The sequence below is a fragment of the Apostichopus japonicus genome, chromosome 20 (genome assembly GCF_037975245.1).
Source record: "Apostichopus japonicus isolate 1M-3 chromosome 20, ASM3797524v1, whole genome shotgun sequence".
NCBI classification, from domain to species: Eukaryota; Metazoa; Echinodermata; class Holothuroidea; order Aspidochirotida; family Stichopodidae; genus Apostichopus; species Apostichopus japonicus.
The window spans coordinates 27,656,783-27,666,670 of record NC_092580.1 but is presented as its reverse complement, the minus strand read 5'-3'; the positions used below and the strand labels follow the sequence as shown (position 1 = coordinate 27,666,670).

Below are 9,888 nucleotides of genomic sequence, written 5' to 3'. Positions count from 1 at the left end.
AGTATATTTCGTGAATTCGTGTTATTTGATGAGTGAATCTGCAATCGAATATTGATTTCAACAATTAAAGCGAACAAAATTTATTCCCACAGCTACTGTTTGTAAGAGTATAAATGCTCTTAATAGTGCTTGTATTTTACCATTACACTGTATACAAAAGGACTGCGAGCTCATCCTTCAGAACAAAATCAAGTTTATAGAAAAACGCTTATAATGATTACTTTATTATTGTTTAATAGTATTATCTAAAAGTGCATAGCGTACGTCTTCCTTGTTTTCTTCCTGTGTATGTGATCGGGTAATGTTTTTCCCCCTTTAATTTGACGATATTGTTTGCGATTATTTCAGTTTGTGAAAATTTTCCGAAAGAGGAACAGGAAGAAATTTCGTATTCCGCGGAATCTGATCTTTTTTTTTTTTTTTTTTTTTTTGCTTTTCGCCGCAGGGACTGGGTCCAAATTCGACCGAAAGACTTCAAGATTTTACGGCCACTTACGGTATACCTTACACGTTAATATTTGATCATTGGGGCGATGAGTGTATGGAAAATTGTGGTCGGTGCATAGTATAGTTGCATCTTGTCTTGTCAGATCCAAATTCTACAATGTTTCATTTCAATATTTCGTCAACAATGTGCAACTGACCTTGCATGACACTAGAATGTTATTGTGTCTCACTGAAAATGTTAACTGGTACATGTTTTATTTTTCAACGTTTGAACTTACAAACTTGACACACAAGTCATTGACACTTAGTTCATTCATTTTATTTTCGAATGAGGTTATTGACTTTTTCTTCTTTTACTTCTCATGTCATCTTCTTCCCTCGCGTCGCCATTTGTAAATATTGATCAAAAACTTGTAACGCACTGTTTGCTTTCAGGAAGTTTCCACTGGGAGACTCCAAGAGAGTCAGTCTTGGAAGTTCCTTCCTTTCAGCTCACATTCTAGAAGGTAGTAGTCATAGGGTTGGTATACCTTCTTTGGAGATGTCCTTATAAGAACTTCGCCGGGGTGTGAAAACCACGTAAGCTTGAGCTATTTTCAGTTGTTTTTAGGTAAACCACCTTGCGGCCAACGCCCGCCATTTTGCCATCGTCAGTTTTTTGGGCTTGAAAATTCCAGACTTTGTATTTTTGCCCCCATTTTTGTCGAGAATTATAAAACAAATGAAATGACCTCGCGATGACTAGTAAAAAATGTTATTGTTTCGGTGAGCTTTTATTCTCCAAATAATTGTGACGTTCCAGGTGGTTGCGCAGAAAGAGAGTGAAGGCAAATGGAATTGACAATAGCTTGAGCAATATACTCCTAAGCAACGGATTCACACACACAATAAAAGACAAAGGACAAAAGGAAGCTATTATTAAAACAACATCTGTCATTACGTCTTGCAATACTTACTACCAAAGTTTGGAAATATATAGGGGATGACGTCATCAGTGATTTAGTCACAAATTATTGAACGGAAGTTGCAGCTGTCCCATTGTCGATTACACCAGCATGGTCGTTATAATTACACGGTGTTACAACATCTCAAGCATTGCCTATCTGAAAGTGTCATATTTACCGCCCCCCCCCAAAAAAAAAACGAAATAAAAAAACGAAATTTTGGCCAATTCATATATCGCCGATGATACTGGTTCTTATAAGCATAAAGGAGTATTAGTAAATCTAGTAACCAACGATAAATCGATGTCAGTATTAACGGAGTTCTCTATTGGTGGTTCACTGACCCAAGCATCCTTTGTTTTTTATTTAAATTTATAATTTGATGGTGAAATCACCAAAGCTATAATACAGCTGTCTCAATTAAGTCTCACAAGTTGTAATCTTATGATATAACAAATCATAATGCCATATGATGAACCAGTTACTCTGAAAATTCTACAATTAGACTCAATACAAACAAATGAATGATTTACTGACTAATAGACCACAGTAGTAAGACTAAAAATCACATGAAATAAGCAATTTATCTTTTGTTATGGGCTTCCGGTGTTAAATTTGCTTACTAAGTGCAACGAATTGAATGCATAACGCCCTGTTATTCAAACTGGGTCGATCAATACAAATGCCGATATTTATCATGGGGGGGGTTGGAAAATTCACGACCCGGATTGTTTACTTCAAAAGTTGCAAATATATCACCAATTCGCAACTGAGCACCTTTCATCATATAAAAAAGAAATCTCAAAGGGGAGGGGATACCTCCGTCCCCTAGACTCCCTTCCCCGGGCCACAAAATTCGCTACAGGAGGGTCGCCAAGACGGTGAATGTGAGAATTTGGGGTCACCAAGCAAAGAAAACAAAAGAGTTGAATATACCTGAGCTATATAAAGCACATCTCCGATAGTTTTTTCCAGTAATGTTACATGTTTGCTATACTATGTAGGCTTGGTTCGTGTGAGTGACACGATTTGGTTACAACCCAACACAAATTTAGAGCTTTGAAAATAATGTCCCCCCCCCAAACACTGTTAAAAAGGAATGGGCAGGCGATGATTGTTCAAACCAGGGGGGGTAGGAAGCTTCCAAAACGTGGGGGGGGACAACATCAGAGGGGCACTTTTTCATTTTACAACCACCACTCGTTATGCTATAAACCGATACACACCGGCCATATCACTTAAATATATATGATGTGTTAGTATGCTATCAATACTATTATGGTGCACGTGACCTTATTTAAAATTAACACAGGCTTAAGATATCCAAAAGACAGTTCTTCATCAAAGGAGCACATTTTATTTGCCAGTAGGGCACATTTGCTATTTTGGGGGAAAAAAGGGTCGGGGGATGGGGGTCCCCTCGGCTCCTACCCCCTGGTTCAAACTACCATGCCCAAAGTTGGCCACCGTCAACTCGTCATAAAGATCCTAGCGTCAATACAACTCCTAAACCTATAATGCTGTACGTAAGTATATAGGCTATAACATCTCTAATGAGAGTGGTGAATCCAATATATGTAAAGAGTTAATGTGTGTTTAGCCAATTCGCGTTGAAAGGCATTGATATCAGGTTTTGTAGACATAAGTCAACTGCCTTAAACATAGATAAAAAAGATGTTATAAACGTTGTATACTTCCATATATAAAGCTATATACAGTTTATACTACAATGCGTATTTTCGTGTATTTAATATATGTTGTCACAACCCATATATAGACTATGGGAGTCTTTGAATTGTCTTCAAGAGAGATATTTGTAAGCATCGTTTTATATACTTTAAAGTATACGTAAGACAACTTTGTCACATAGATTTTGTTGATATTGACTTATGATCTATGTAAAGAACCCAACCTTATACATCATGTTTACCTCACGATTATATATAAACCATTCTTTTTTATCAAGTTCATTTCTTCTTTTGAAGATTCCCCCTGATTTTACATAAACAATGTTAGTTTTGCTTATTAGTCATTTCGAAACAGATTTCATTGCCCTAATGGTTTCTCTCAAAATGTTATAGGGATGACATTAAGTCATGAACATGTCACTTGAAAAAACCTTCCTCTAAGGTCTAACAGTCTAGGCGAGAACCAATGATAGAAAGCGCGGCTCCGAGGAACGCGAATTCAATTAACTATAAAATGACTGAATCTCCTGTCGAAATATGGGAACAAAAGGAATACCGTTTTCCTTAATACTTTAATTCATTTCCGTTTTTCCGCACTTGTATGGTATATACCGGAATTCCCTAGAGCCATTCACCTCTTACGGGTCCTCTGGTATGTAAAGTCAACGAGAAAACGCTCTAAGTTCTTTAAGATCATTCATGTAAAATATGAAGTTTGCGCTTCAATTGTTCGCACCTAAAGAAATACAATGTAGTATATATATATCGTATATACTTCACTTGCAATATATATTCAGTACGCGTCGTTTAATTAAGAAAGCAAAATATACCATATCGGCGAATATATATATATATACTACGGTATAGCAGAACTATCACCTTTCGTTGCTTTGTCACCCCTAGGACAATTCCTCACACCTTCTGTTTCTCAATCTCCTTGAATTAAACCCCGCAAGCCTTTGATGTTTGACGAGGATGTCATATTTAGCACTTTCTGCGAAATCACAAGGCTAAGTATCTCTCATGAGAAACTTAGTTTTGTAGTCATAATACAAATCCTAGAATGCACTGAAATAGAACTAAGTATAAATATAACCTAACTTCTAGCCTATCGTATAATACATATATATATAAGAAGAGTTATCATGCGAAACTGCACGAGGTATTTTACAACATATAACGACTGTTGTGACCTTTTATCACACTTCGTATACCTGTCTTGACGCGGTAAGAACAATAGCAACGAAAATACAGAATACTATCACCCCCTCCCTGCATGTACATATAACTAACTAGAGCAGATCCGATTCACTGTAAGAACGTAATTTGTTTTCATCCAATGAAATTAACCACGGGCAAACTAGCGGAAATGAACAACCATATTACTTTGTTAAATATCAATAAAAGTCAAATTCTGTGACACACCTCAGAGGTTGACACATGACAGAATCTCTTTAAACTCTACATCTACTATAGATAGAAATCTACGGTTTCTTTACTTATATGGTTATTGCTTGAAGAAGGAGGTTAGCATATGAAGTTGGGTACGATTCTTTTTTTATCGCTTTCAAGATATATATTGCTTTGGCAATAATCGTCACGTGTATACTAATATACATATATGACGAAATAGTGATAATTATACTTAGTCACTCTTCCGGTCCACAAAATAATAATAAATAACAATGTTCGATTTATTTATTTATTTATACCAGCGATAGGTTTCAAAGCGCTTTACAGACGTTATATTACGCCCTGGTTAATGATTACCTGTCCCAGAGACAATCAATCCAGGCGGCTGCAGTTATATACTGCGCCCAATGACAAGTTACCTCACAGGTACCCCCATTTAACCCCTGGGTGCATGGCGAGAGGCAAGTGAGATAAAGCATCTTGCCCAAGGACACAACGTAATGAACTAGGCAGGTATCGAACCAGCAATCCTTGGATCACGAGTCCGACGCCTTAGCCAATTGGCCACCACGCTCTCAAAATGGTCTACCAGTGTAGAATGAACAATGAGATATATACAATGATATCCTATGAATACAACGATGCACCATCCAATGCCCTCTGCAGATATACATCCATCCGATTTCCTTCTGAATCAGCCGAATATTGAATTATCAAGCGCGGTTCTGATAACATCATACATCAACTTTGTAAAGATTTTACAAAGACTATTATATTGCGTACTTATTTTATAACACTTTTACACAACGGTTATATCGTGATAATAAACTCATGTAACTAGTACTTCAGACTTAGGAAACATTCATGTTTGCTTCTAAACCCATATAACAACTACTTCAGACTTGGGATACATTGATGTTTGCTTCTAAACTCGTGTAACAAGTACTTCACACTTACGAAACATTGATGTTTGCTTCTACACTGTAAAAACACTTGGGTCATTTTTTGACCCAAATTTGACCCAGAAACTTAGTGGAATCTCCACCAGCCCAGGTTTGGGTCAATTTGACCAAGGATCTGTGTCATTTGACATCTGACCTAAAACTGGGTTATTTTGACCCATACGCTACTTTGACCCATATGCTACTTTGACCCAGCTTTTGACCCAGTGGTTAGTGCAATCTCCACCAGCCCAGCAGATTGGGTCAAAAAAATTGACCACGTAAATGGGTCAAAGCTGAATTTACATTTGCAGTTGCATGAAGGCTATAAAAGAAATGACATAAGACTTCGATTCCTAAAGATAAATTAATTTATTCAAATCACAAAGTGGTGTTACAATAAAGCATGCAACTTCTTCTATTTCACATATAATTATCGATATTCATTTTGTTTTATTCCAACTAGAACATCACAGTAACACTAAAAATCAGAGTAATGTGATACCCATAAAACTAAACAAACAATGAACACAAGAACATAGGCTAAGTCTAATGTACCAACTGAGAATCATTGGAAACTAAGCAATGTTCCTTAAAATCCTGACATACTTAACTAAAACAACTGATCATTTATTCATGTGCACAAATTTTAGTTCACTGAGGAATATGTTCTGTACTACTTGAAAGACTTTAATTGTTGATCTCACAGCTAGGTTTGCTGCAGTGTTTGTAATATTAAGTTAATCAAGACTGGAGCATGCACTCACTCTCTACTTGTATCCTTAGTCACTGTAGTAATTTGATTATTAGCTAGCATTTCTAATTGTTTTTAAAGAATACAAATAAACAACATTCCATAGTTATCAATTGTATAAAATGTTAGGTATACAAAGAAGACATGTAGTACATCAATGGTGGCTGTAAGAAATCAAATATTTTGGAAAGCTCAATGTTTGGTGGGGGCTTTGTCAATGTCAAAAGTCAAAGACAATATCAAACATATTTTGCAGTGGGTTGGTGGGGCAAGACAAACCCTATGGCCAGCTGCCAATTAATAAAATCTTGCAAGCATATCCCAAAGGTGATAATTTCCTCAGTAGTTCTTGTACCAAAACAGCATTAGATTTGAATGAGGAAAAGCTGTTTATAACATACAGTACAAGAGTTATAATCACTCAAAAGTCATCAATAAATGGAAACACTGTGAATAAATATTTTTGCACCACCAATATGTTACAATATGTATTAAATTTTCAGTTGCTCAGGCAAAAAATGTACATCAGTCATGCTTTTGGCTAGTTGTGCATGTATGATGTATGGTTGGAACACTAGTTTTGCACCACTGTTTGTGAGGCAGTTCTGCTTCTCTAGTCCCTCTAAACTTAACAATAACAAATACCAAATGAAACCTTGTTCAAGGTAATATAACATGCAGACATAAATAGAAAACAACTTTGTCACATTATGTAAATTAAAAACCTCATGTAATCATCCCATCATGTTAATGACCATGAACTAAGTGTTAACCTAATGTTGCACTGCCCAAGGTTTACAGGAGATATGTTCATATCCCTTATATGTGTTTTGAGAAAATTATACGATAAAAGGTTACAATGTATAAAAAAATAAATAAATAAATCATATTAAACACTACTTTTGACAAAGTTGTTTACATACCTTTTTTTCTCTTACTGACTACTTAAAAAAGCACGTAGGCTTCTTACTGAAGGGGATGTCGAAACCTTTCCCTTCCCTTCACTAAGCTTAAAGAGGAATTTGTGTATAAATTCCCAGGTTGTTTGACACTGGCAGGGGTAGGATATGTCAAACAAGTACAATGATTTGAAACAAATATCAAAAGCTGCAATCAAATCTGTTGCTGGCAGAGCAACCCCTTCGATGATCACAAATGACTGAGTCGGATACCTTCTATCACCAAATGCAAGGACGAATGGCTGCTTTCGAGTTCTATCTTGCTTAAGCTCATCTTCCATAAATTGAGAAAGATTGGTCCCAACCTTTGGAAGAAAGAAAATAAATTGCTGCTTTCAATGCACACTTAATTCTGTTGTCACTAATTTAAATAATTAGCAAATCTTTTCACTTGAATCATTACCATAGCAGATTTAAGATTCTGTTGACCTCAAATGACCTTGGACCACCATGAAAAAATAGAAGGATCATCTACTCACAAAGGGCTACCTACATACTAAGTTTAAGGTTCAAGCAACTTAACTTGGCACCTGACTGTTATAAGTGAAAAATCATCATGACATTTTATGCGATTTAATTACATACCAGTAGGAATGACTCAGGATGTAGGAATATCAGTTACTTAGCCTACACAGTTAAAAAAAATTGACCCTTATCCCTTACTGAGTATATTGTATGTAGACTGTTCAAGATAATGGTATTAGTACCTTTTGGATCTGTTTTTATGTTGCACTTTACAGGTGTAGGCTTCTTTACTTCTTTCGGTGTTGCTTCTTGTTTCTTAAAGGCATGGGATCGTTTTCGGGCAATCTTTCCTCAAGATAGTCTGTAGCAGGATGTTTCCAATGGGCTTTTGTGTACCATGCTACCTATAGTCCACAGATAAAAATAGGACATATATAGTTAACTTCAATTGTTCAATTACACCGACTATAGTCTTGGCAAAGACTGTTTGTTGGAGTATATCATATTTTACTGCAGTGGCATAACCAGTAGGGGAAAAGCCCCCAATTGGTCACCCCCATCCGCCCCAAATTGACATACAAGTAAATTAGTAAGATAGAAATGATGAACCATTTTACAACTTGTCCACCCCTTAAATACAAGAATGTTATCCCTCCCCTTACACCCCTTCCCTATATCTTGTCCCCCTCCCATTGCACAGACTCCTTGCTACCCTTCAGCTCTCCCCCACCCCACCCCCACTAAAAAGTCTGATTATGCTACTGTTTTACTACATTTAATAGCACACTGTTAACTCTCTGTTCAGCAAGATAGCTATTAACAAGTAACATTATACTAGTCTTAGCCTCTAACGTTATATTTAGTTAAACTTACGTAGTGAGGTTAGGCCTATGCTTTATCAAAGACCAAACGTTAGGTCTAACATTACAGCTATCTATGTATCACTATCAGTATCACTGTATCAGGGTAATTATGGCCTTGTCTGAACCACGGCGCTCGCAGCACTAATAACATGTTACTTAGGCCTAGCCTATCATCATATCTACAATGGCATACTATAATATAGTATTTAACTAATAAACGTTGCGAGCACCTGTGGCCTGAACTAGTCAGCATACTTTGGCGTATATTTACCTTTGAATATTGGTATTTACATTGGCAAACCCCAGTCATCAAGGGTGGAACTAACAAACGTGTCCATTTTCAGAGCCCATCAAAGTTTTTGATTCAACTTAGACTGCCTTCTTGGTCCTGAATTTACGTATGGTTTGTAGATTTGTGTGACGGTGTTCAGCTGTCGTCTACGAAAGGCGTCATGCAAAAACGCTGATAGTGGTCACATGACATAACTTATCCAATGAGAAAAGTCTTTGAGAGTGACCCAGTGCAAAAAGTCAAACTTTCATCGAGCTATTTCACAATTTCAAACAATATTGCGTAATAACTCAACCAATACGACCCATTTCTGGGTAAAGTATGGCTGACTCAGCAGATGGGTCACACAAAATGACCCAGGTGTTTTTACAGTGTAGGCTCATGTAACAAGGTCTTCAGACTTAGGAAACATTGATGTTTGCTTCTAAACTCGTGTAACAAGTACTTCACACTTACGAAACATGGATGTTTGCTTCTAGGCTCATGTAACAAGTACTTCAGACTTAGGAAACATTGATGTTTGCTTCTAAACTCGTGTAACAAGTACTTCACACTTACGAAACATTGATGTTTGCTTCTAGGCTCATGTAACAAGGTCTTCAGACTTAGGAAACATTGATGTTTGCTTCTAAACTCGTGTAACAAGTACTTCACACTTAGGAAACATTCATGTTTGCTTCTAGGCTCATGTAACAAGGTCTTCAGACTTAGGAAACATTGATGTTTGCTTCTAAACTCGTGTAACAAGTACTTCACACTTACGAAACATTGATGTTTGCTTCTAGGCTCATGTAACAAGGTCTTCAGACTTGGGATACATTGATGTTTGCTTCTAAACTCATGTAACAAGTACTTCAGACTTAGGAAACATTGATGTTTGCTTCTAAACTCGTGTAACAAGTACTTCACACTTACGAAACATTGATGTTTGCTTCTAGGCTCATGTAACAAGGTCTTCAGACTTAGGAAACATTGATGTTTGCTTCTAAACTCATGTAACAAGTACTATGAAACATTGATGCTTGCTTCTAGGCTCATGTAACAAGGTCTTCAGACTTAGGAAACATTAATGTTTGCTTATAAACTCGTGTTACAATTACTTCAGACGTAAGAAACTTTGAT

At 36.6% G+C, this 9,888-nt stretch overlaps 1 long non-coding RNA gene across 1 annotated transcript; it reads right to left on the bottom strand.

Moving 5' to 3' along the window:
- Positions 1-5,786: 5,786 nt before the first annotated feature.
- LOC139961405 (uncharacterized) lies at positions 5,787-9,041 on the bottom strand. Its single transcript, XR_011790838.1, has 3 exons — positions 8,746-9,041; positions 7,854-8,015; positions 5,787-7,451 (listed from the first exon to the last, which is right to left on the bottom strand). It is a non-coding gene; the product is annotated as an uncharacterized lncRNA (long non-coding RNA).
- Between the last annotated feature and the right edge of the window lie 847 nt (positions 9,042-9,888).